General features: G+C 41.4%; 1 long non-coding RNA gene and 1 pseudogene across 1 annotated transcript; both read right to left on the reverse strand.

The window, feature by feature from the left end:
• Positions 1 to 1,134: 1,134 nt before the first annotated feature.
• On the reverse strand, positions 1,135 to 25,980 carry LOC110504164 (annotated as a pseudogene).
• Positions 21,257 to 21,889, reverse strand: LOC110505149. The gene is made up of 2 exons (XR_002470696.2): positions 21,524 to 21,889; positions 21,257 to 21,394 (listed from the first exon to the last, which is right to left on the reverse strand). It is a non-coding gene; the product is annotated as an uncharacterized LOC110505149 (long non-coding RNA).
• Positions 25,981 to 26,663: the final 683 nt, after the last annotated feature.

Below are 26,663 nucleotides of genomic sequence, written 5' to 3' on the forward strand. Positions count from 1 at the left end.
GGGAGACCAGAGAAATCTCAACAGTTTTGTTTCTAATGTTTTTATACTTTAACAACAAAGTTTGGAAAGTTTGAAGCTTATGTAGCAGAGCTTTGTAAACAAAAAGGCAGTAATTAAGTGATCTACTGGACATTGAGGACCAGCCAACCTTTTGAACCAGGATGCAGTGGTGAGTATTAAAAATACCACCTTTGATAAAACGAATGGTGCTCCAATAGACGGAAACCAAAGGTTTAAGAGTAGTGGCTGCTGCAATCTGGTAAATGCTGTCACCATAGTCAAGAACTGTCAGGAATGTTGACTGTACAATCTGCTTCCTGTTATGTAGTGAGAGGCAAGATCCATTTCTAAAAAATAAGCCAGCCCACTTTAAATTGTAGCTTTTTAACTAGCTCATCTGTACGTTTTTTTAAACATTACATTTTTGTCAATGCAAATGCCGAAATATTTATAGGCGGGAAGCCGATCAATGGGAGAACCAACCATGAATAAACAAGTAGTCCATCTTAATTTTTTGGTGAGAATTAGAGAACATGTATTTAGTCTTGCCCGCATTAAGTTTTAAACCAACCAGGGCTTTCTGTAAGGTAACAAGGTCAAATTACAGCTCTAACAGGCTGTTCAACAGTTGGGTCTTTGGAATAAATAACAGTGTTGTCTGCATACAGATGAATATTACAAGTTTTAACAGATAGACCAATATTATTTATATAAATAGTACAGATCTCAATACCGACCCGTGCGGTACACATTCATATACTTGAATAGAAATATAACTTGTCAAACATGAAAATATAATTGTTAATGTGTAAACCTATAAAAGAGAACATACAACAGATGATATAGCTAGACCAACAGAATATAGGGCTTTAGACATCCAGATGTTGTTGACAATTGATATAAATCATTCATATTATGTAACATAATTGATGCTAGTATCTTACAAAAAAACAAACAAAGCTGAAAAATAAACTCTATACAAAACAACAAGCCATTACAAATGAAGTGTCAAAGTTTGTATCCTCATTGAAGAAATTCATTAAAGAATCCAAATCGTAGTTATCCAAACATTTCCAGCAGCAATGACACCTTTGGTCTTGACATTCTGTCCTTTGAATTTTGTCGATGAAGAGGTCAGTTATAGTACCTGGGGAAACGGAAACAAACACACACGTTACTGTGATTGTATTTTTGCATAACCATGTTGTCACATTCATTATGCACCCAGGAGATGTAGGATCCCTGGCAAGCTAGTCTACTGTGATGGCTGTTTTTTTATTTATTTGAGTGAAACGACAATGTTACGGCAATAACTGTAACTAAAGTATTTCGAGGTGAGTTGGTTGCTTCTAGTATTCCTCTAGCAGATAGGCAGACTCGTCTAGAATGTTACAATATTCAGGAGTAAGGAAGTCCGCATTCCCCTTGTGAACATGAAGATCATCACACACACACACACACACACACACACACACAGAGAGAGAACGAGAGCGATATGTGTGCAAGGGTTGCAATATTCAACATCTTTCAGTAATACAAAAAAAAAATCACAGTTTGCAACACTGGTAGGCCTATTTACTTTTAATGAGTCAATCAGCTGAAACTTTTTGGCCAAATGCAGCTGATACTCAAGCATCAGACGAATCATCTTGAGTGTGTGGCTCACTGAATCGTCACTGATATCTAAAAATTAGAGCCGCAAATAAAAATGAGAGACTGTCTACAGTGCATTCGGAAAGAATTCAGACCCCTTGACTTTTTCCAAATGTTGTTACGTTACAGCATAATTCTAAAATGGATAAAATTGCCCCCCCCCCCCATAATTAATCTATACACAATACCCCATAATGACAAAGCAAAAAGTTGACATTTTTGCAAATGTATGACAAATAAAAACAGAAATATCACATCTATATAATTATTCAGAACCTTTACTCCTTACACCTTTGGCAGCGATTAGCGCCTCAAGTCTTATTGGGTATGATGACACTATGAGCTTGACAAACCTGTATTTGGAGAGTTTCTCCCATTCTTTGCAGATCCTATCAAGCTCTGTCAGGTTGGATGGGGAGCGTCGCTGCACAGCTATTTTCAGGTTTCTCCAGAGATGTTTGATCGGGTTCAAGTCCAGGCTCTGGCTGGGTCACTCAAGGACATTCAGAGACTTGTCCCGAAGCCACTCCTGCATTGTCTTGGCTGTGTGCTTAGGGTTGTTGTCCTGTTGGAAGACAAACCTTCACCCATGTCTGAGGTCCTGAGCACTCTGGAGCAGGTTTTCATCAAGGATCTCTGTACTTTGCTCTGTTCATCATTCCCTCTATCCTGACTAGTCTCCCAGTCCCTGCTGCCACTCTACCATAAAGGTCTGATTGATGGAGTGCTGCAGAGATGGTTGTCCTATCTCCACAGAGGAACTCTGGAGCTCTGTCCGAGTTCTTGGGCACCTCCCTGACCAAATACCTTCTCCCCTGATTGCTCAGTTTGCCCGGGCGGCCAGCTCTAGGAAGAGTCGTGGTGGTTCCAAATTTCTTCCATTTAAAAATGATGGAGGACACTGTGTTCTTGGGGACCTTCAATGCTGCAGAAATGTTTTGGTACCCTTCCCCAGATCTGTGCCTCGACACATTCCTGTCTCGGGGCGCTCTATGGACAATTCCTTCGACCTCATAGCTTGGTTTTTGCTCTGACATGCACTGTCAACCTTATATAGACAGGTGTGTGCCTTTCCAAATCATGTCCAATCAATTGAATTTACCACAGGTGCACTCCAATAAAGTTGTAGAAACATCTCCAGGATGATCAATAAAAAAGGATGCACCTGATAGCAAAGGTTCTGAATACTTATGTAAATAAGGTCTGTTCTACATTTTTTATACATTTTCAATTAAATCTAAACCTGTGTTTGCTTTGTCTTTATTGAGTATTGTGTGTAGATTGCTGAGAAAAATAATAATATTTAATCAATTTTAGAATAAGGGGTTCTTAATACTTTCCAAAGGCACTGTACAATCACGCGCCAAGCCGGCTGAGAGAGTACCAAACTAGGAGGCCAATGGCAACCTAAGCACATCCAGGTTCCACCGGCTCCAAAAAAGCATTACAAAAGCCCCCCCCCCCCCCCCAAATACTTACACTAGAAACCTGAACTGTCAGAGCCCCATATAGGAAACCAGAATCTGCTGGAACTTGGCTATGCGCACTAACACTGCAGCCCAAGTCCATAGACCCCAAGGTTCCAAGAACAACAATTGCAAGCCTGAAATTTCAGAACTTGTACAAGGAATCACATGTCCAAAACAGAACATCTGTCGTGACTTGGTAAAGCGCACACGCGGGATGCATAGCATCGGACCAGAGTCGATGAACCACAGCAGCCTGAGGTTAAAACCCACAGGAAACCTGCAGTAAATGTGTATTTGTGCGGTGCCATGGCAGCCCAAGGCTCAAACCCACAGGGAGGATTCTCCTGGCATCCGCCAAACTCAGATTCGTCCTTCGAATTGCCAGAAGGTGAAGCATGATTCATCACTCCAGAGAACGCCTTTCCACTCCTCCAGAGTCTAATGGCGGCGAGCTTTACACCACTTCAGCCGACGCTTGGCATTGCGCATGGTGATCTTAGGCTTGTGTGCAGCTGCTCGGCCACGAAAAAACATTTCATGAAGCTTCCGATGAACAGTTCTTGTGCTGAAGTTGCTTCCAGAGGCAGTGTGGAACTCGGTAGTGAGTGTTGCAACCGAGGACAGACTATTTTTACACCCTACGCGCTTCAGCACTCGGTGGTCACGTTCTGTGCACTTGTGTGGCCTACCACTTTGCGGCTGAGCCGTTGTAGATCCTAAACGTTTCCACTTCACAATAACAGCACTTACAATTGACCGGGGCAGCTCTAGCAGGGCTGAAATGTTACGAACCGTTGGAAAGGTGGCATACTATGACGCTGCCACTTTGAAAGTCACTGAGCTCTTCAGTAAGGCCAATCTACTGCCAATGTTTGTCAATGGAGATTGCATGGCTGTGTGCTCAATTTTATACACATGTCAGCAACAGTTGAGGCTGAAATAGCCAAATCCACTAATTTGAAGGAGTGTCCACATGCTTTTGTATATTTGGTGTACCTTCCCCAAACCTGGAGGTACTGATGCAGGGGATAAAACGGCATCAAAGGCGTATTCACCACCAATGGTTTAGTCTCCTCAGCCGGATCCAAAGTCGGGGCTTCAGGCTGCACCGGATTGATGTCATCCGATTCACACACTGAAAACCGGAATGAGCCTCACTGGGTTGGGATGACACCCCTATCAACTTCGACCACTTTCCTCTCAGTCAGCCTGACTCCCAATGGAGTTGAACCCAGCTGGAGACAATAGTCACATGAACAGGCTCGAGCCAAGGCTTCCTGAGCGTGTTTCCACTCCATACAACAGGACAGCACTCAAGAGTATCTTTCATTTTCATTGTGAAACCACATGCCCTAGGGTACGATAGGAGATTCGAAATCGGCTGGTTAGCCTTTTTGAACTTACTCTTACAATTGGCGATCTTACTCAAGCAAGGAAGCACTGGCTACACAAGCAGAGCAGAAAGTAGTTCGCTTTTAGCAAACACAAAAACCGATACCAAGACCCAAAACTCGCAACACATATGGGGAAGAATATTCTCTGCTCACTAACAGACACCTAGGTCGGAGGCGAATCTCTGAGCCTTTGTGTGCTTGTATATTGCGTGAAACGTTCTTCCTTCAGGCGAGCTGAAGAGCAAAGATTTTAGAAAATGGATGACAGGCCCGGTATTATAGCCAGTAAGACAGGGCTTCGGAGGGCAGGCTCGGCATACGTTGGACGTTATTTTAGTTTCCTTCAGGTGAATAGGATTGGGCGTTGACTCCCCATAGTATGTTATACCGAGTGACCGACTAAAATGGAACCTAGCATTACAATCCATTACATAAAAATCCACAAGTCGTCATAGCCGTATCAATAGCAGATCTCTCTCATGCAAAGAAACGTTCAAACCTCCCTTTCGGGTTCAATACACAACATAAAAAATACAGAGTTGAGGCAATTTCTTTCAACTGTAGCAGCAGATTGCCAATGGCCGTCTGCACTTCCAGGGTGAGGCTGTAGCTGGCGTCATCCTGACACAGGGTGAACTTGTCGTTGACGCTGAACATGTGCATGGCAGAGATGGCCGTACTGGACTGGGAGGTCTGCTGGTACTTCACACTGCCCTGAAGGACCTTCATCTGCAGTTGGTCTAGCTCTGCCCTGAGGGTGACATGTGCTGTGTGTTCATACTTGGAAAAATAACAACAACAACAACAGACAGTAGGCAGGTTTCTATTGACCAAGGTTATTTGACAAAAGCAATGTTGCAACAAAAAAACATTGCGACTTGTGATGTAAACGGCAGGTTTAGGAGTCATTTTCTAAAGATCAACTACATTTTTATCCTTTTGACGGGTGGATTTGTCTTTTGTCTAACATTCTTTATTGCGACAAATGATGTTGGAAACTGTTTTTTGAATAAATTATGATTGCCGAATACTTTTGAAGGTACGCAGGGCACGTGAATTCATTAATAACTATAAGGTTTTAATGTCTATGGCTCCACATTTAATTCTAAATGCCTACTGATTGCAAGTATATTTTTTTAAACTATAAAAACAATGTTTCTTTGCAGGACAAGGATTGTCCTGACATTCAAGAATGCTTGAACTTCTTCGCCTTATTCTTCTGATTGGCTGGCAAGTTTCACCATCCAATTATTTTAGATCGACAGAAGTGCAAGTTTCACCATGGTACGGCCCATGGCAATACGTTGGCACACGAGAATTATTGCGTTCTATCCATGCTGGCTTTCGCAGGCTAACTGAGACATGAAACAGATAGGTGGGCAGGCATACAGGCTGTCACCAATTTATTAATGTGCAATTTGCCTAAATGGGTGATGGAAACACTTCAACCACTACTGTTTTATTCAACACTGTAGATTTTTGCAGAATCGCCTTTTTTGTGTGACGTCATTACGTACAGCGTTTTTTATCGACATAAACGCACTCTATGACGGTGCCACATTGAAAGTCACAGAGTTCTTCATTACGGGCCATTCTACTGCCTATGTTTGTCTATGGAGATTCCATGTCTGTGTTCTCGATTTTATACACCTGTCAGCAACGGGTGTGCCTGAAATCCAGTCATTTGAAGGGGTGTCCACATACTTATGTGTATATATAGCGTAGCTACTATCTGTTCTCATACTTAAGTTAGCTACCTCTAATGTTTGCAAAATACAGGACTCCCATCTTTGTTTTGTGCTAAACTACCACTTTGGCTGTTGAATTAGCCTCGCCAACACTAAGTTTTGCTTACAAAGTTCCATTGATATCTTTTGGCAAATGCAGGTTTGCAACTTTCCACAAGTGTACCTGAGAGCTGACACTTTGTTCTGGGTCCCCCGACCTCATTTTGACTTCCTCTCCAGGGCCTACCTCTGCCTGCTGGGGCTCTGTAGTTAGCCCTGTCACCCACCCTGGACACATACATATTGTTATTTCAAGTCGCTCCCAACGTTGACATCACTTGTTTTTCTCTCTACTGGTTATTATTTTTGTACTGCTGGTGCACAAAACCCTCTCTTTTCTCTCGTTGATAGTTCACCTGTATACGTGGCTGTCAGAACCTCGTCATAAGACTCCTTCCCAACACAGCCACCATGAATAGAGGTGACCCTCTCCGACAACACAAAGACATGGATTATGCTTTCAACTTTAGGATATAAAGTTTGTTATTTCTCAGACTTCCACAACAAAAATAAAAATTCCTATCAACCTTGAATGGCAATAAAGTGTTTATTTTTTCCCTCAATTTCAAATGATATGCACAGTGCCAGTAGGGTATATAGTGTCCAATCAAAAATGCATATTTTAACCAATGGGTGAAATAGTATGTTAATTGTGTAGATACTCTTCTAAGAAAAGCAATGTTCCAAACCATATCTCTATCATAATCTGTTCAAAATTTATTGGGGTTTTTACATTTGTAGGATGGCCAGATTTAAGGGCCTTGTGGACGATAACTATACAAAAATACTAATGCTCTAATTCAAGGAAAACAATCATGAGAGCTATCATTTGGATCACTTTCAGAGCTATTTTTTTCCCTGTCCCTCAGATTATAAAACATTGGGCATGTTTCCTGTGCCGGTCCTAGCTGTTCTGTCGCCCTAGTCGCGACAAAAATACGTCAATGATTGGTTCAGATTTGGTCCAGACTTGATTTCAACATCCAGAGACATCAAGTTTTGGTCTGATCCAGGCCAAATCTGAATAAACCATAGACGTCTATGTTTGGGCCAAATCAAGGCTGGCACGGACCGAACCAAATCTGAACCAAACATAGACGTCTATGCACCAAAAAAAACAGATGTCCAGTCCTGACAGGACCCAAAAAGGATGTCCAAAAGTTGCAGGCGTCGGTCCGTGCTTACGGACAGTGTCGCCTGAAATATAATTTTAGGAATGCATTGGCTACATTGAATGTTTTCTCTTAGCTACTTCATGTAGCTAACATATTCTTGCTTCACCTATTCCTCTTTGATTTAGAAGATAATGTTGCACAAACAACATGCTGATTTAGGTTCCACAATATCACTGGAATAATCAGGCTGTATTGCTCATTAGGTTTGCTCTGACTCAGTTTATTTATTAGCTAGCTAGCTAGCGATTAACATTACTGGCTAACAAGATTTAGGCTCAACTTGCTAAGAAAAGACAAACTTTCTGTTTGCCGATGTAAGAAACACAAACTAATAGTGTAATTATAGAACGCTAGTAGATTTATATTAAGAAGCAAAGTGAAAACAGCATCATTGTCATCAACATTGTTGCATGCACTGCATTGACCATGCAGACTGAATGCACGTGTCTCCTGGTCGAGGAAACACAAATGTGCTCGGAAAACGGCATGGAGAGAGAGCTGAGAGAGATGACTGAAGTAGCGAAGTAAACTATAAAAATGGATGTTACACACGGCGTATCACATTAACAACCAAACATTCAAATACTGTTCTAGAAGGTAAAGTAAAAACCCAAACCGGTCCATGCATCAATTCCAGAATATCATAAAATACGGTATACCGCCCAGCCCTAATGATGATTTTTAGAATATGTTAAATATTAGTCAATTCTTGCATTCTATCCATGCTGGCTTTGATGGGCCACCTGAGAAACGAAACAGATAGATAGAAAGGCATACAGGCTCTTGCCCAATTTATTAATGCACAATTGGCTAAATCGGTAATGGAATGTTGTTGGTGTGACGTCATTTCATCCAGCTGTTTTTATCGACACAAGATAGTTAAATGGAAAGGCACCGCAGTTGGCAATTGTCGCATATACAGTGCCTTGCGAAAGTATTCGGCCCCCTTGAACTTTGCGACTTTGCCACATTTCAGGCTTCAAACATAAAGATATAAAACTGTATTTTTTTGTGAAGAATCAACAACAAGTGGGACACAATCATGAAGTGGAACGACATTTATTGGATATTTCAAACTTTTTTAACAAATCAAAAACTGAAAAATTGGGCGTGCAAAATTATTCAGCCCCCTTAAGTTAATACTTTGTAGCGCCACCTTTTGCTGCGATTACGCTTGGGGTATGTCTCTCAGTTTTGCACATCGAGAGACTGGAATTTTTTCCCATTCCTCCTTGCAAAACAGCTCGAGCTCAGTGAGGTTGGATGGAGAGCATTTGTGAACAGCAGTTTTCAGTTCTTTCCACAGATTCTCGATTGGATTCAGGTCTGGACTTTGACTTGGCCATTCTAACACCTGGATATGTTTATTTTTGAACCATTCCATTGTAGATTTTGCTTTATGTTTTGGATCATTGTCTTGTTGGAAGACAAATCTACGTCCCAGTCTCAGGTCTTTTGCAGACTCCATCAGGTTTTCTTCCAGAATGGTCCTGTATTTGGCTCCATCCATCTTCCCATCAATTTTAACCATCTTCCCTGTCCCTGCTGAAGAAAAGCAGGCCCAAACCATGATGCTGCCACCACCATGTTTGACAGTGGGGATGGTGTGTTCAGGGTGATGAGCTGTGTTGCTTTTACGCCAAACATAACGTCTTGCATTGTTGCCAAAAAGTTCAATTTTGGTTTCATCTGACCAGAGCACCTTCTTCCACATGTTTGGTGTGTCTCCCAGGTGGCTTGTGGCAAACTTTAAACAACACTTTTTATGGATATCTTTAAGAAATGGCTTTCTTCTTGCCACTCTTCCATAAAGGCCAGATTTTTGCAATATACGACTGATTGTTGTCCTATGGACAGAGTCTCCCACCTCAGCTGTAGATCTCTGCAGTTCATCCAGAGTGATCATGGGCCTCTTGGCTGCATCTCTGATCAGTCTTCTCCTTGTATGAGCTGAAAGTTTAGAGGGACGGCCAGGTCTTGGTAGATTTGCAGTGGTCTGATACTCCTTCCATTTCAATATTATCGCTTGCACAGTGCTCCTTGGGATGTTTAAAGCTTGGGAAATCTTTTTGTATCCAAATCCGGCTTTAAACGTCTTCACAACAGTATCTCGGACCTGCCTGGTGTGTTCCTTGTTCTTCATGATGCTCTCTGCGCTTTTAACGGACCTCTGAGACTATCACAGTGCAAGTGCATTTATACGGAGACTTGATTACACACAGGAGGATTGTATTTATTTTCATTAGTCATTTAGGTCAACATTGGATCATTCAGAGATCCTCACTGAACTTCTGGAGAGAGTTTGCTGCACTGAAAGTAAAGGGGCTGAATAATTTTGCACGCCCAATTTTTCAGTTTTTGATTTGTTAAAAAAGTTTGAAATATCCAATAAATGTCGTTCCACTTCATGATTGTGTCCCACTTGTTGTTGATTCTTCACAAAAAAATACAGTTTTATATCTTTATGTTTGAAGCCTGAAATGTGGCAAAAGGTCGCAAAGTTCAAGGGGGCCGAATACTTTCGCAAGGCACTGTATTTTCTATACGAAAATATATGTCGACAAAAAAAATCACAGGACAAGTTAAAGGAAAAATAGCTACCGACAACCAATCAAAAACGAGTTCTATTGAAGTGTTCTTGGTTCTAGGTGTCTGCTCGGAGAGGAGAAGGCAGAGCGCATGATAAACTTGCCTGAATAACTGGGCATCAGTGGGGGCTGCTGAGGGGAGGACGGCTCATAATAATGTCTGTAACGGAGTGAATGGAATAGCCTCAAACACATGGAAACCATGTGTGATGTATTTGATACCGTTCCACATATACTGATCAGCCATTACCCCGAGTCCGTCCTCCCTAATTAAGGTGCCACCATCGTCCTGTGCTGGGCATGTGTGAGCAAATTGGTGGCTACATTAATTATAGGACGACTTGGGTAAATGATGATCCACGACAAACAGCGCATATCATATCTGTTCATGCCAATATAGCCTGACAGAAAACACTATGACTGGCCCGCTAATGTGCCTTTCTGTACCTTGTAAACTGTAGAGAAAAATACCCATTACTGATCCAAATGGTTGCCTAATGAGGCATAGGCTAGATTATTATTATTTCAGAATGAAAAATGCATTCAAAAAGCAGGGCTTTTTAGCAGTTATTGAAATGACATATTCACTGCATTTAACAACCTAGACTAGAAGTCTTTACAAGGTTGAAAAAAATCATGAAATGCATTATTGCATTGTGTTGTTATAGCCTAGGTATGCTAATTTGCTTGTCCCTTAAAAGCTTAAACAATTGGGGAGATTGTCGAGCTGCGCACCTGTGCAGACTGGGAGCCCAGCCTGGGGAGCACACAGTAGGCTAGCCTATCCTAGGCTACTTGTCATTTCCTAATCTGATTAAAAAAACATCTTTCACTATAAATTCTTTGGGTATACCGTGCATTCGGGAAATACCTTTTCCACATTTTGTTACGTTACAGCCTTATTCTAAAATTGCTTAAATAAAATATTTTCCCTCATCTACACACAATACCCAATAATGACAAAGTGAAAACAGGTTAGAAATGTTTGCAAATCTATATATATATAAAAAAACTGAAATACCTTATTTACATAAGTGTTCAGACACTTTGCTATGAGACTCGAAATTGAGCTCAGGTGCATCCTGTTTCCATTGATCATCCTTGAGATTTTTCTACAACTTGATTGGAGTCCACCTGTGGTAGATTCGATTGGACATGATTTGGAATGGCACATACCTGTCCATACAAGGTCCCACAGTTGACAAGGCATGTCAGAGAAAAAACCAAGCCATGAGGTCGAAGGAATTGTCCGTAGAGCTCCGAGAGGATTGTGTCAAGGCACAGATCTGGTGAAGGGTACCAAAAAAAACTGTCATCCATCATTCTTAAATGGAATAAGTTTGGAACCACCAAGACTCTTCCTATAGAGCTGGCCGCCCGGCCATGCTGCAGCACTCCACCAATCAGGCCTTTATGATAGAGTGTCCAGACGGAATCAACTCCTCAGTAAAAGGCACATGACAGCCCACTTGGAGTTTGCCAAAAGGCAACTGAAGGACTCTCTGACCATGAGAAACAAGATTCTCTAGTCTGATGAAACCGAGATTGACCTCTTTGGCCTGAATACCAAGCGTCTGGAGGAAACCTGGCACCATCCCTACGGTGAAGCAAGTACAGAGAGATCCTTGATGAAAACCTGTCCCAGAGCACTCAGGACCTCAGACTGGGGCGAAGGTTCACATTCCAATAGGACAACAACCTTAAGCCAAGACAATGCAGGAGTGGCTTCGGAACAGGTCTCTGAATGTCCTTGTTTGGCCAAGCCAGAGCCCGGACTTGAACCCATCTCTGGAGAGACCTAAAAATAGCTGTGCAGCGACACTCCCCATCCAACCTAACAGAACTTGAGAGGATCTGCAGAGAAGAATGGGAGTAACTCCCCAAATACAGTTGTGCCATGCTTGTAGTGTCATACCCAAGACTTGAGGCTGTCATCGCTGCCAAAGGTGCTTCAACAAAGTACTGAGTAAAGGGTCTGAATATATAAATTAGCAAAAAATTCTAAAACCCTGTTTTTGCTTTGTCATTATCGGATATTGTGTGTAGATTGATGAGGGGAAATATATATTTAATCCATTTCGGAATAAGGCTAGTCTAGTTTTGATCTACATTTGGAGTTGTCAACTAATGTAAATTCAACATGAATTCAACTAAACATTTCACCATGTCATTGAATTTAGGTTAAAAGTTGGATTTAAAAAATGAAATGCCCTTACATTGATGACTTTCTGCTAATCCAATCAGTTTTTACATTGATTCAATGTCATCACAGACATTTTTGGGGTTGAAATGATGTGGAAACAAAGTTGATTCAACCAGTTTTTGCCCAGTGGGATGGGTGAAGTAGGCAAGCATTTCCTCTCTTTTTTTGGCATCAGAACTGCCAAATTTTTATTTGAAACAGTTTTTTTGTTTAACAGACTAAATAACACATTCTGTTAACATTGCACTCCAGAGTGATATGTTCTTGTAATTTGTACTCTATGTAATTTCAGATTTTAGTTTACTGTGTCACAAAGTAGGTTGATGCTGTGAATTAGTCAAATAGTATTTTTAAGGGTAGCTTTAGTGTAGTTTAACTTCTTCCAGTGTGAAGTAATTTGTACCTTGGTAAACTACACTGCTCAAAAAAATAAAGGGAACACTTAAACAACACAATGTAACTCCAAGTCAATCACACTTCTGTGAAATCAAACTATCCACTTAGGAAGCAACACTGATTGACAATAAATTTCACATGCTGTTGTGCAAATGGAATAGACAACAGGTGGAAATTATAGGCAATTAGCAAGATGTGACAGGTTAAAACCTCTCTGATCTCCCCATCCCGGATCCGGGATCGTGAATACAGACTCAAGCTCATTACCATAAGGAAAACAATCATTTGTGTAACAGTAGCTAGCTAGCGTAGCATTTAGCGTTAGCATTAGCGTTAGCATCCAGCAGGCAACATTTCAACAAAAACATAAAAGCCTTCAAATAAAAGAATTTACCTTTGAAGAACTTCGGATGTTTTCAATGAGGAGACTCAGTTAGATAGCAAATGCTCAGTTTTTCCAAAAAGATTCTTTGTGTATTAGAAATAGCTCCGTTTTGTACATCACATTTGGCTACCAAAAAAACCCGAAAATTCAGTCCTCAAAACGCGACCTTTTTTCTAAATTAACTCCATAATATCGACTGAAAACATGGCAAACGTTGTTTAGAATCAATCCTCAATCCTTTATCTCTTCGATGATATATCGTTCGTGGAAGCCTGGTTTCTCCTCTCTATCAAATGGAAAAATACTTGCACCTGGCGTTGCGCACCAATTTCGACGCAGGACACCAGGCGGACACTTGGAAAATGTAGTCTCTTATGGTCAATCTTCCAATGATATGCCTACAAATACGTCACAATGCTGCCGACATCTTGGGGAAACGGCAGAAGGTCTAAGCTTATTTCTGTCGCATTCACAGCCATATAAGGAGACATTAGAAAACAGAGCTTCAGAAATTCTGCTCATTTCCTGTTTGACGTTTCATCTTGGTTTCGCCTGTAGAATGAGTTCTGGGGCACTCACAGACAATATCTTTGCAGATTCTGAAACTTCAGAGTGTTTTCTTTCCAAAACTGTCAATTATATGCATAGTCGAGCATCTTTTCGTGACAAAATATTGCGCTTAAAACGGGAACGTTTTTTATCCAATAATGAAATAGCGCCCCTATAGACTCAACTAAAGGAAATATTCATAGCCTGTTATACATTAAAAAGTATTAGTAAGTTCATAGTATGTGAGGATCTTAAAACATCTAAGGTTAAAAAGATGCATTCAGTATTAGTTGATAGAGATTGATAACATTCATATAATTGTGTTAACGTTCAAATCTGTCAAAGGGTATGAATTGTGAGTAATGTGTAAACGTTATATTGATTACTTTATTTTGTGGTGCCTAAAAGTGTTAATCTGTGATCTATGAAATGATCTTAATCTATGAGCCGGAGATCGATTGCTCTGGTCTCCACCCATATTCCTGGGGAAATCGCGGTCTTTTCTTATTGAAAAAAGTTGCATTGAGAAAACAATACCATATCACTCTCGTGATTATTTCTCCCCTGTTATCAGGGGCGTAACATTTTTGGAGGCTCCGCTGAGATAGCTGCTCAGATGTCCAGTTTCCACACCCTGGTCGCTGAATTCCGAGCCAGCTAAATCTCCACATAACAACTCAGGCAGGCTGCAGTGAGGAAAGTGTTGCTGTTCGAGGGAAGTTGGAAGTTAGTGGTTAAGTACGTGTCAACTGAGGCCATTGATCGACCATCAGAGACAGTAAGGACCATCTAATTCAGAGTCAACTCCTGCACAGTAAAAGTTCCTCCTGTTCTGTCAACATGACAAGCGCCTTGGAAGAACTACAGGAAGAGGTAGTAGGAGAATTGCACACCCTGACTAAAGACAAATTACTAGAGATATGTGATTTCCTTGAAATATCAGGCAAACAACCCACACAAGTGGCTCAGGTAGTGCAGCTCATCCAGGATGGCACATCAATGCGAGCTGTGGCAAGAAGGTTTGCTGTGTCTGTCAGCGTAGTATCCAGAGCATGAAGGCGCTACCAGGAGACAGGCCAGAATCAGGAGACGTGGAGGAGGCCATAGGAGGGCAACAACCCTGCAGCAGGACCGCTACCTCCGCCTTTGTGCAAGGAGGAGCAGGAGGAGCACCCCAGAGGTAGCCTGACTGCCATTAGGTACCGAGATGAGATCCTCAGACCACTTGTGAGACCATATGCTGGTGCGGTTGGCCCTGGGTTCCTTCTAATGCAAGACAATGCTAGACCTCATGTGGCTGGAGTGTGTCACCAGTTCCTGCAAGAGGAAGGCATTGATGCTATGGACTGGCCCGCCCGTTCCCCAGACCTAAATCCAATTGAGCACATCTGGGACATCATGTCTCGCTCCATCCACCAACGCCACATTGCACCACAGACTGTCCAGGAGTTGGCGGATGCTTTAGTCCAGGTCTGGGAGGAGATCCCTCAGGAGACCATCCGCCACCTCATCAGGAGCATGCCCAGGTGTTGTAGGGAGGTCATACAGGCACATGGAGGCCACACACACTACTGAGCCTCATTTTGACTTGTTTTAAGCACATTACATCAAAGTTGGATCAGCCTGTAGTGTGGTTTTCCACTTTCATTTTGAGTGTGACTCCAAATCCAGACCTCCATGGGTTGATAAATTTGATTTCCATTGATAATTTTTGTGTGATTTTGTTGTCAGCACATTCAACTATGTAAAGAAAAAAGTATTTAATAAGAATATTTCATTAATTCAGATCTAGGATGTGTTATTTTAGTGTTCCCTTTATTTTTTTGAGCAGTGTATATTTTCGGAGTAGCTTACCCATCACTGATGGTTGTGTAACAACGTGAAAATATTGAGTTTCCATCAACCTCGCGTGCAATGTAGATATCAGAGAACGCCGCAGTTCGCGGGTAGAGTAGTGGGTGAAACCATACACTTCAGGAAAAGGGGTGATATAAATAGTTTCCTGTCATTATGTGTTACTGAATTTATACAAATATTTGCTGCCATTGTATTATTGGCTTCGGATTTACCATTTTTGTATTATTTTCTTTGAAAGAACAACTAGTGGGTTTTGAGTGCTTCTTCCCTATTTAGGAAGTTGGTCTGCCTGCTCCTCAGTCTGAGAGAAGGTTCCTGTCTCTTCATCTGTTTTTAAAAACTGCTTAAAACTGTATAACACAATAGTGTTTTTGGAAAACTGGTTCATATATCCTAAAGTCAATAGCGAATGGGGCTATGCATATATTTATTTTGCCGTTAATGTATTGAAGACTTATTTCAGCAAGTTAACCAAGTTTTTGCTGACTTAGCTAACGTTAGCCATGTTAATGACGAGCTAATGTTAAGGGTTGCGTCAATCGAATCTGGTATCAGGATAAATATGACACTGAGTCACTGATTGTATACTATGTACTTTTTATTAGCTAAGCAATAAGTGGTAAATGCAATTTTCGTATATACTGGTTCGCTGTAACACCACGCAGGGCAGTACAGAGAACTGACTTGTTCCTGACAAAGATATTATAATATACTCTGACAGAAGTAGTTCCTGCTTCCGAGCCGGCCTGTCACAGAGTAGAGACTGGGCGTGGTTTAAACTCACCCAGCCTATCGTTGATTGTTGGCGCACGAGCTGGTCCCAGCCCCCTAGGCGCTTCAGCGGTCATTCATTGTAGTTGTGTAGAATATCTATGCGCTCATACACTCGATACATTTATCACACACCTGGCTCCTGTTATCTAACAAAAAAATGTTTGTTCCCTACACTACGTTCTGTATGTGTCCCTCGCAACTCATTGCACAGTTCCTGTTTTTTTTTTTATGTTATTCTGTATTTTTCCATCATGAGAAAGGCCCATGGCCCTGAAACTGTTAACAATGTCTCAAGTCAGCTATGTTGCATAACACATACATACACCCACACAAGCCAACAGCAGAAAATATTCAATCACATATGATATGGTAACGGGCTATAGTGCATAACACAGAACCTCACAATAACTAGCACCGTTGGTCACTGCACTACAATGTCACACTAGCTATTGACAGCAGGTGATTTGCTAGCAGGTGATTTATTGAAATATTAAGTGAGTGATTATTTTCTTACTACCTTAAAATGTTTATATAAAGAGGGTTATAATTGTGCTCTGTATTTATGGATTAATATCACTTCACATTGAGGGCATGTGTTGCTCCTATCTAAAAGATATCTTGTGTCCTGCCTAACCAGTGAACGTGTGGCTGTGACCGTCCTGTCAATGCCTGTCATCACTGTTTGATATATTTTACTGCAGGTGTGCTTTTCTGTATTTTTGTTATTTTCTAAACACAACGCATGTATACTATACGATCCCTTTGTGGATTGAGTCTGAGAGAGATATTCTGAGAGCAGTGAACGTGTGGCTGTGACCGTCCTGTCAATCAATGCCTGTCATCACTTTTTGATATATTTTTACTGCAGATAAAAAACGAGTCAAGCTGAAGTGTGGGTGTCCGTGTGCCTTTCCTCTGGGGGGCTAGTGAAGTTGGTTACAGTTGGACGCCCAAGGATATAAGATATAGGATGAAGAATTTAAAAAATGGTGGCCTCACATGGTCAAAGCACAACAACAACTTGTCGGAGCTGTCAATGGCATAGACCTCCACTGTCCCATCGTCCCTGGCAACCAGGTGTGAGGATGTCTTTCACATCGTCACCCAGGATATCAAACGTGTCGATTCCACAAAACACCTATTGTCAACAACCACAGAAAAAGAAAAGAGGAATAAGCTGAATGAATGGAATAATGCTAGCTACAGTGGGGCAAAAAAGTAGTTAGTCAGCCACCAATTGTGCAAGTTCTCCCACTTAAAAAGATGAGAGAGGCCTGTAATTTTCATCATAGGTACACTTCAACTATGACAGACAAAATGAGAAGAAAAAAAATCCAGAAAATCACATTGTAGAATTTCTTATGAATTTATTTGCAAATTATGGTGGAAAATACTTTTTTTCTCATTTTTTTCTCTCATTTTGTCTGTCATAGTTGAAGTTTTTTTTGCCCCACTGTGTATGAATGAATGATAACCAACATGGTAAATCAATGTCAATAACATTCTTTTAACATAAGATGACAATACGTGTGCTAATTGCATTTAAGTGCATAGATACTCTTCAGTCTCTGGCAAATAAAACATACACTAGCTAGTAAGGCTTCTTTAACAGTCTCGTACCTCCTTTCATTTTGTCATTATCAATCTCCCATTTAGAAGAGGAATAGGAATCAGCTATCCTAATCAGTCCCAGTTTGCTATCCACAGTTCCATAGAGAATGTCTTCGCCATTAGTCCCTAAAGCAGACGGGTGTGGTAAATGTTGACCAGTTTGATATACGGTGCCTTCAGAAAGTATTCACACCACTGCCACAAAAGGACCAGCTGACATCATGTCAGTGATTCTCTTGTTAACACAGGTGTGAGTGTTGACGAGGACAAGGCTGGAGATCACTATGTCATGCTAATTGAGTTTGAATAACAGACTGGAAGCTTCAAAAGGAGGGTGGTGCTTGGAATCATTGTTCTTCCTCTGTCAATCATGGTTAACTACAAGGAAACACGTGCCGTCATCATTGCTTTGCACAAAAAGAGCTTCACAGGCAAGGATATTGCTGCCAGTAAGATTGCACCTAAATCAACCATTTACACCCCCCTATCCACATCGATGGGACAGTAGTGGAGAGGGTAGTAAGTTGTAAGTTCCTCGGCGTACACATCACAGACAAACTGAATTGGTCTACCCACACAGACAGCATCGTGAAGAAGGCGCAGCAGCGCCTCTTCAACCTCAGGAGGCTGAAGAAATTTGGCTTGTCACCAAAAGCACTCACAAACTTCTACAGATGCACAATCGAGAGCATCCTGTCGGGCTGTATAACTGCCTGGTACGGCAACTGCTCCGCCCACAACCGTAAGGCTCTCCAGAGGGTAGTGAGGTCTGCACAACGCATCACCGGGGGCAAACTACCTGCCCTCCAGGACACCTACACCACCCGATGTCACAGGAAGGCCATAAAGATCATCAAGGACAACAACCACCTGAGCCACTGCCTGTTAACCCCGCTATCATCCAGAAGGCGAGGTCAGTACAGGTGCATCAAAGCTGGTACCGAGAGACTGAAAAACAGCTTCTATCTCAAGGCCATCAGACTGTTAAACAGCCACCACTAACATTGAGTGGCTGCTGCCAACACACTGACTCAACTCCAGCCACTTTAATAATGGGAATTGATGTAAAATATATCACTAGCCACTTTAAACAATGCTACTTAATATAATGTTTACATACCCTACATTATTCATCTCATATATATACGTATATACTGTACTCTATATCATCTACTGCATCTTTATGTAATACATGTATCACTAGCCACTTTAAACTATGCCACTTTGTTTACATACCCTACATTACTCATCTCATATGTATATACTGTACTCGATACCATCTACTGCATCTTGCCTATGCTGCTCTGTACCATCACTCATTCATATATTTTTAAGTACATATTCTTTATCCCTTTACACTTGTTGTGTATAAGGTAGTAGTTTTGGAATTGTTAGTTAGATTACTCGTTGGTTATTACTGCATTGTCGGAACTAGAAGCACAAGCATTTCGCTACACTCACATTAACATCTGCTAACCATGTGTATGTGACCATTAACATCTGCTAACCATGTGTATGTGACAAATAAATTTTATTTTATTTTTATTTTTATCAGATCATCATGAACTTCAAGGAGAGCGGTTCAATTATTGTGAAGAAGGCTTCAGGGTGCCCAAGAAAGTCCAGCAAGCGCCAGGACCGTCTCCTAAACTTGATTCAGCTGCCGGATCGGGGCACCACCAGTACAGAGCTTGCTCAGGAATGGCAGCAGGCAGGTGTGAGTGCATCTGCACGCACCGTGAGGCAAATACTTTTTTAGGATGGCCTGGTGTCAACAAGGGCAGCAAAGAAGCCACTTCTCTCCAGGAAAAACATCAGGGACAGACTGATATTCTGCAAAAGGTACAGGGATTGGACTGCTAAGGACTGGGGTAAAGTCATTTTCTCTGATGAATCCCCTTTCCGATTGTTTGGGGCATCCGGAAAAAAGCTTGTCCGGAGAAGACAAGGTGAGCGCTACCATCAGTCCTGTGTCATGCCAATAGTAAAGCATCCTGAGACTATTCATGTGTGGGGTTGCTTCTCAGCCAAGGGAGTGGGCTCACTCACAATTTTGCCTAAGAACACAGCCATGAATAAAGAATGGTACCAACACATCCTCCGAGTGCAACTTTTCCCAACCATCCAGGAACAGTTTGGTGACGAACAATAACATTTGTCTTTCTCAAAACTTTTGGCCATGACTGTAGATAGCTAGTTTATAAACAAAGCTAGTTAGCATTAAATGTCATGTATTATTGTCATAAATTATTTAGGCATGTATTATTTGTCAGCTAGCCACCTTGACACGTCATGTCACGACTCCCACCGAAGGTGGCTCCCCTGCCTGCTCGGGCGGTGCTCGGGGGTCGTCGTCGCTGGTCTACTAGCCGCCACCGATCCCTTTTTCCTTTTCTGTTTGTTTAGTCTTATTAGTTGCACCTGTTCCTTTTGTGTTTCTTGATTTTTGGTCTATTTAAGCCTGTTATGCCCGCCTAGGGTTGTGCGGGATTATTTTGTGATCTCGTTCTCTGGATCGTTTGCCCTGTGTTTTGGGTTGGTCAGTGTGTATGCGCCCTGTGTTTGGCGTGACCGTTTTTACGGATAATTTAATTATTTACGAATCATTGAACCCTCTGCTCTCTGCGCCTGACTCCTACCTTCCACTCCTAGTCATCCATGACACGTCAAATAAGTTCAAATTTCTCCGCTTATGAAAAAAAAACTATTGTCGGAGCTGATGGAGGAATTTAGTAACGTACTGGAGGACAAAAAGACAGACAACGCGACTGTCAAAAAGAAGGAAGACACCTGGGCCATTTTATGTGACAGATTTAATTAATGGTTCGACGCGGATTAAAGAAAAGTGGGACCCAAATCAGATGAAAGTGCTCGAAAAACGTCAAAGTGAAAGCCAAAAAGGATGCAGCGGAGGAGAGGCGGGGGCTATTTCAGACCAGACGGGGGCCTCCATCCAAGGGAATTGATTCTCTCTCCCAGAAGATATGCGAGATGATTCCCCAGCAGTTTTCCCCTGTCCTTAACCCCTATGATGACGACGGACAACTCGAACCACCAATATTTAGTAAGTATAAATAACTGGTAAATATCAATGACTATAATGCACGTTAAAACAAATGATAATGCTACTTCACAATGTTACTGTTATCAGGCCCATTACAGCATGTCACATATCATCATTTGTACCAAGGCTGGGCATATAGGGCCCAATTCAATTGTTGTAGCTGACACACTGTGCCATGGAGAAACAGCAGTGCCTGGATTTTGCATGCCAGCAGCAAAAACACCAGACAGGCCAAACAAACAACTGTTCCTGAATTTGCAATAGCTCTTTTTGTAAATTCAGGACCTCAATCTGTAGTAGAATTCTCTCTCTCCAGCTACAAAACATCAATATGAACTTGGTTCATGTCAGTTCTGTGTAAAGAATCTTTTTATTTATTTAAGGAATAATTTTTTAAAACAATTATTTATTAAAACAATGCTTTCCCAAGTGATTTGGTATCCTCCAGTCTTGTCTCCACTCTTGTGTTCTGGTACTTCCAGTTCCACCCTGTATGGTATTGAGAATAACAAAGTCTAAATTATACATTTGAATACAGATAGCCTAATTAGGAATTGTACGTGTTGATCAAAATATAATATTGCTTTTTACATGTTACCAATGTTACATTTGACACACCTTAGGCTGCCAAATGGTTCGCAATCAAGGTTCTCGCAGCATTCCTATTTGCATTGGCAGCATGTTGCACCTGGCCATCTTCATTCCTATAACGGTAGGTCCTCCTCAGCTTCCTCAGGTAGCTTGTCTCTTGCCTAAGTTATACAGAACCGCCACTGCAATGATGATTGTCAGTGTAGTGTCCATCTTCGTGCGGAGCCCCTCCTTTAGGCAGGGGAATATTTTTTCCCCCACACTTGCCAGGATATGAGTGTCACGACTTCCGCCAAAGTTGGTACCTCTCTTTGTTCGGGAGGCAGTCGTCGTCACCGGCTTTCTAGCTGCCACCGATCTACGTTTCTTTTTCCATTTGTTTTGTTTTGATTGTACACACCTGGTTCCCATTACGTTATAATTTATTCCCTATTTAACCCTCTAGTTCCCATATGGTTTTGTGCGTGTATGTTTTTTGTTTAGTGTTCAAGACTTCTGTGAGCTGGTGTGTTTTCCCTGCGTGTTACGTTCTGACCTTAGTTCCTTTGTTTTAGTTTGGTCAGGGCGTGAGTTGGGTTGGGTAGTGTATGTATTTTTTTCTGTGTTGTGTTTATGTGTTTGGCCTGGTATGTTTCTCAATCAGTGGCAGGTGTCGTTCGTTGTCTCTGATTGAGAATCATACTTAGGTAGCCTTTTCCCACCTGTATTTTGTGGGTGATTATTTTCTATTTAGTTTTTTCTGCACCTTACAGGACTGTTTCGTTTTTTTAGTTTATTCACGTTGTTGTCTGTATGTCAGTGTACCACGTTGCACATTGGTCCGAAATGTCATACTCCTCGTCAGAGGAGGATGAAGAATTCCATTACACTGCGTTGACTTCGTTGACATATCCATTGTCACCTAGTAGGTGGCCTTCATATGCCCCCCTTTCCAGCATTGCACCCAGATGACTATTGTCAAAGACTTTGCTGTCATGGGTGGATCCTGGCCATCTAGCTACGATGTTGGTGAGCTGACCTTTGTCATCACAGACAGCCTGCACGTTGATGAAGCAGTAACCTTTCCAATTACGGAATAGTTCTCCATTCTCACCACCAGGGTTGGGAATAGGAACGTGTGTCCAGTCTATTGCTCCTAGTACACTTGGGAATCTACCTCTCCTGTAAAATCCAGCTGTTTCCTCCATAGGATTGAACATTATGTACTGATTCTTCAGACAGGCAATAGCACTGGACACTCGGACTACAATCCTGCAGACAGTTGACTTGTGGAGTCTAAAAATCTGGAAACATCCAGTTGCGTAGAACCGGACCAGCAGCTGAAGTAGTTGGGGTACAGCCACATTCCTATCACTCCCATGCTTAATGGTTGGTGCAAGCTTTCTTTACAGTTGCATTACAGAGTATTTGGAGAAGTGGTATCTTATCATTATCAAAAACTCAACAGGATTCAACCTGTCTCTAATTATTCTCTGAGGAACTCTGTCGTTTTGGTCTCTACATGGTAGATATGCTGCCATTTTACCAGTTAAACCACCAAGTGGTAGTTTTGAATTAACCTCCAATCTATGTTTGTATTGCTTATTTTTTAAATGATTGATTAACAGGATTAAAATTAACCTAGGTTTAAAGTGAAACTAGGTTAAACATTTGGTGCAACAAGATTAATAGATGAACCTTGATTTAACCCAGTTTAAGAGTTAATCCATGTTGGTGCAACCCACCCTAACATTTGTAATAAAGTAATGAAAACTAAAATACTATTATCTAGATTAAGTGTTCAACCCCCTGAGTCAAAACGTTAAAATCACTTTTGGCAGCTGTAAGTCTTTCTGGGTAAATATCTAAGAGTTTTGCATACCTGGATTGTACAATATTTGCACATTATTCTTTTTAAAATTCTTCAAGCTTTGTCAAGTTGGTAGGGGATCATTACTAGACAGCCATTTTCAAGTCTTGCCATTGTCACGAACCGGCTCAAAGTTCATAACAAAAGGGAGACAACGTGGAGACAAGGAATAACAAAATATATTTTTTAAATAAAGTAAACTAAGTACAATGTGTGTGTAATCAGTAGTGTAAGTGAGTGTTTTGCATGCATAAATGTGATAATGCGGGGTGTTGAAAGGTGCCAAAGCAAACAACCAAAAAGGCCACACCCCCAAAAAATCAATAAAGGTGCCTGCATGGAGAGAGTCTGCCCAATGAATGGGGAAGAGGTGCATTTATCCTGGGACACACCTGAGCCCAGGCGTGTCCCATTTCGCTGACGACCCTCCCAGCTCCGCCCACCGACATCCTATTAAGGAAAACGAGAGCAAAGAGAAAGGATTCGGCAGACAGAGTGGGAGGGTCATCACACCATACATTCTCAAGCCGATAAGTCAAAACTGTAACTCGGCCACTCAGCAACATTCTGTATGGCCTTGTGGCCTTGTGTTTTAGGTTATTGTCCTGCTGAAAGGTGAATTTGTCTCCCAGTGTCTGTTGCAAAGAGGACTAAACTAGCTTTTCCTCTTGGAGTTTTCCTGTGCTTAGCACTATTCCGTTTAATTTTATCCTAAAAAACTCCCTGGTCCTTGCCGATGACAAGCTTACCCATAACATCATGAAACCGCCACCATGCTTGAAAACATGACAAGTGGTACTCATTTATGTTGGATTTGCCCCAAACATAACACTTTGTATTTAAGACAAAGTTCATTTCTTTGACATGTTTTCTGCTGTTTTACTTTTATTTGCCTTATTGCAAACAGGATGCATGTTTTGGAATAGTTTTATTCTGTACAGGCTTCCTTCTTTTCACTGTGTCATTTAGGTTAGTATTGTGCAGTAACTAAAATGCTGTTGATGTATCCTCAGTTTTCAGTTATCGCAGCCATTAAACTCTGTAACTGTTTTAAAGTCACTTTTGGCTTCATGGTGAAATCCCTGAGCCGTTTCCTTCCTCTCCGGCATCTGAGTTATAGGAAGAACGCCTGTATCTCTATAAAGACTGGGTGTATTGATACGCCATCCAAAGTGTAATTAATAACTTCACCATGCCCAAAATATTCCATGTCTGCTTTTTAAATGTTTTACCAATCTACCAATAGCTGCCCTACTTTGCGAAGCAGTGGAAAACCTCCCTGGTCTTTGTGGTTGAATCTGTGTTTGAAATGCATTACTCGACTGAGGGACCTTACAGATAATTGTATGTGTGGGGTACAGAGATGAGGTAGTCATTCAAAAATCATGTTAAACACTATTATTGCACACAACGTGAGTCCATTTAACTTATTACGTGACTCGTTAAGCACATTTTTAATCATGAACTTATTTAGGCTTGCCATAACAAAGGGGTTGAATACTTATTGACTCAAGACATTTTAGCTTTTCATTTCTAGTTATTTCTAAAAACAGAATTCCCCTGTGACATAACGGGGTTTTGTGTGTAAGCCAGTGACAAAAAAATGTAATGAATTTTAAATTCGGGCTGTAACCAACAAAATGTGGAAAAAGTCAAGGGGTGTGAATACTTTCTGAATGCACTGTAAGTACAGGGATGTGTGAAATTGACATTTGAGTTCAGTATAAGAGTTTTGTACTTGCCTCCATCTCTATTGTACAGCTCCAAAACTGAGGGAGGACCAGGGACTTCAATATCATACAATAGCGCAGATCCAAATGGGCAAGAAAAAACAAACTCTTTGAAGTACTAATTTCCATTCACCCATTAGAAAACAAGCATTGGATTGTATGGAAATGGGATTAAATGATAGACCGTGTGGTAAAATCTTTACCTGCAACACTCTTGAGAACTGTCTTGACATGCCAACACATGGACAGTGGCCCAAGTTCTCAGCAGACAAACACACAATGTCATTGATTTTGTCTCCGGACAGGTAGTAGTCTTGGTCCTTGCATTCACAGTAGTGGTTGTAGATGTAACTCGCACATACAAAAAGGTCTGTGTCTGAAACATGCCTGCAAAACACATTGTAGGCATTAAAAAAACACCCACAGTTCCCCTTATTTATACGCCAATTTTTAAAAAATGCTCTAAATCTCTTTCACAATAAAAGGTAGCCTTATACTCTCACCATACTCTCAAGTCCCGTTCAAGTCACTGTTAACGAACATGTGTAGAGGGCCTGGAACCGAGGCAAGGTAACCTATGTCAAATCGAAAGTTAAAAAAAATGACATGGCATTAATGCTTTCTGTAAGGTTGGCCTCAAAGGACAAGAACTGTTTGCCTTTATTGGTGTATCCCTTCACCTCTGAGCCAGCACACACAAAGATCTTCTGTGGAGTTTCATATGAAGCCCCTGAGAAGTGGTTGTAATGCCTCTGTGCCAGTCTGGTTCTGCTTTAGCCAACAATGATGAATGAGTTGGCTAAAAACAGAATGGCGCCCAGGCTAGTTTTTCAATGAGGTTGAATATGTAAGACCCCATACCACAGCTTCTCCTTTTTTCATCCCAAAACAAGTTCTCACACCATCATGATCAGCAACCGGTAACACGCTAAATTAAATTTGTAACTGAATACTTGAGGCATTGTTCAGAGACAGATTTCAAAAGCATATTCCAAACCAACGACAAGTTATGTTTATGGGTCACCTCTAATAATGGTTTTCTGAGAAGTCACACCAAGCTGTGACGATGAATGTTACAGCCAGGGTAAATCAGCATCACAATTCATCGACAGTTACTAAAGACTAAATTGGCACAGTAAAAAAAATCTGTCCTTTTTCCACTCAGGCTACTATTTACCTAGCCATAACATTAGTGACGTGTTCAGGGCCTGGGATCAAAATGTTGGAAAAAAAAGCTATCCAGCCAAATGATCTAACGTTAGATGGTGTGATAACTTTGGGATCCCGAGTGGCGCAGCGGTCTAAGGCACTGCATTTCAGTGCAAGAGGCATCCAGGTTGTATCACATCCGGCCGTGAATGGGCGTACCATAAAGTGGCGCACAATTGGCCCAGCGTCGACCAAGTTTGGCCGTCATTGTAAATAAGAATGTGTTTTTAACTGACTTGCCTGGTTAAATGAAAAACGTAAAAATACTGTAGGCAACTCTGCAGATAATCAACTCGATTGAGGCTGATCTCCATGATGTTCTCTTGGCTTGGTGTGAAATTTAATTGATTAGCTACTGTAACTAGCTCAATTATCCAAA

Source organism: Oncorhynchus mykiss, chromosome 31 (genome assembly GCF_013265735.2).
Source record: "Oncorhynchus mykiss isolate Arlee chromosome 31, USDA_OmykA_1.1, whole genome shotgun sequence".
Classification (NCBI taxonomy): domain Eukaryota; kingdom Metazoa; phylum Chordata; class Actinopteri; order Salmoniformes; family Salmonidae; genus Oncorhynchus; species Oncorhynchus mykiss.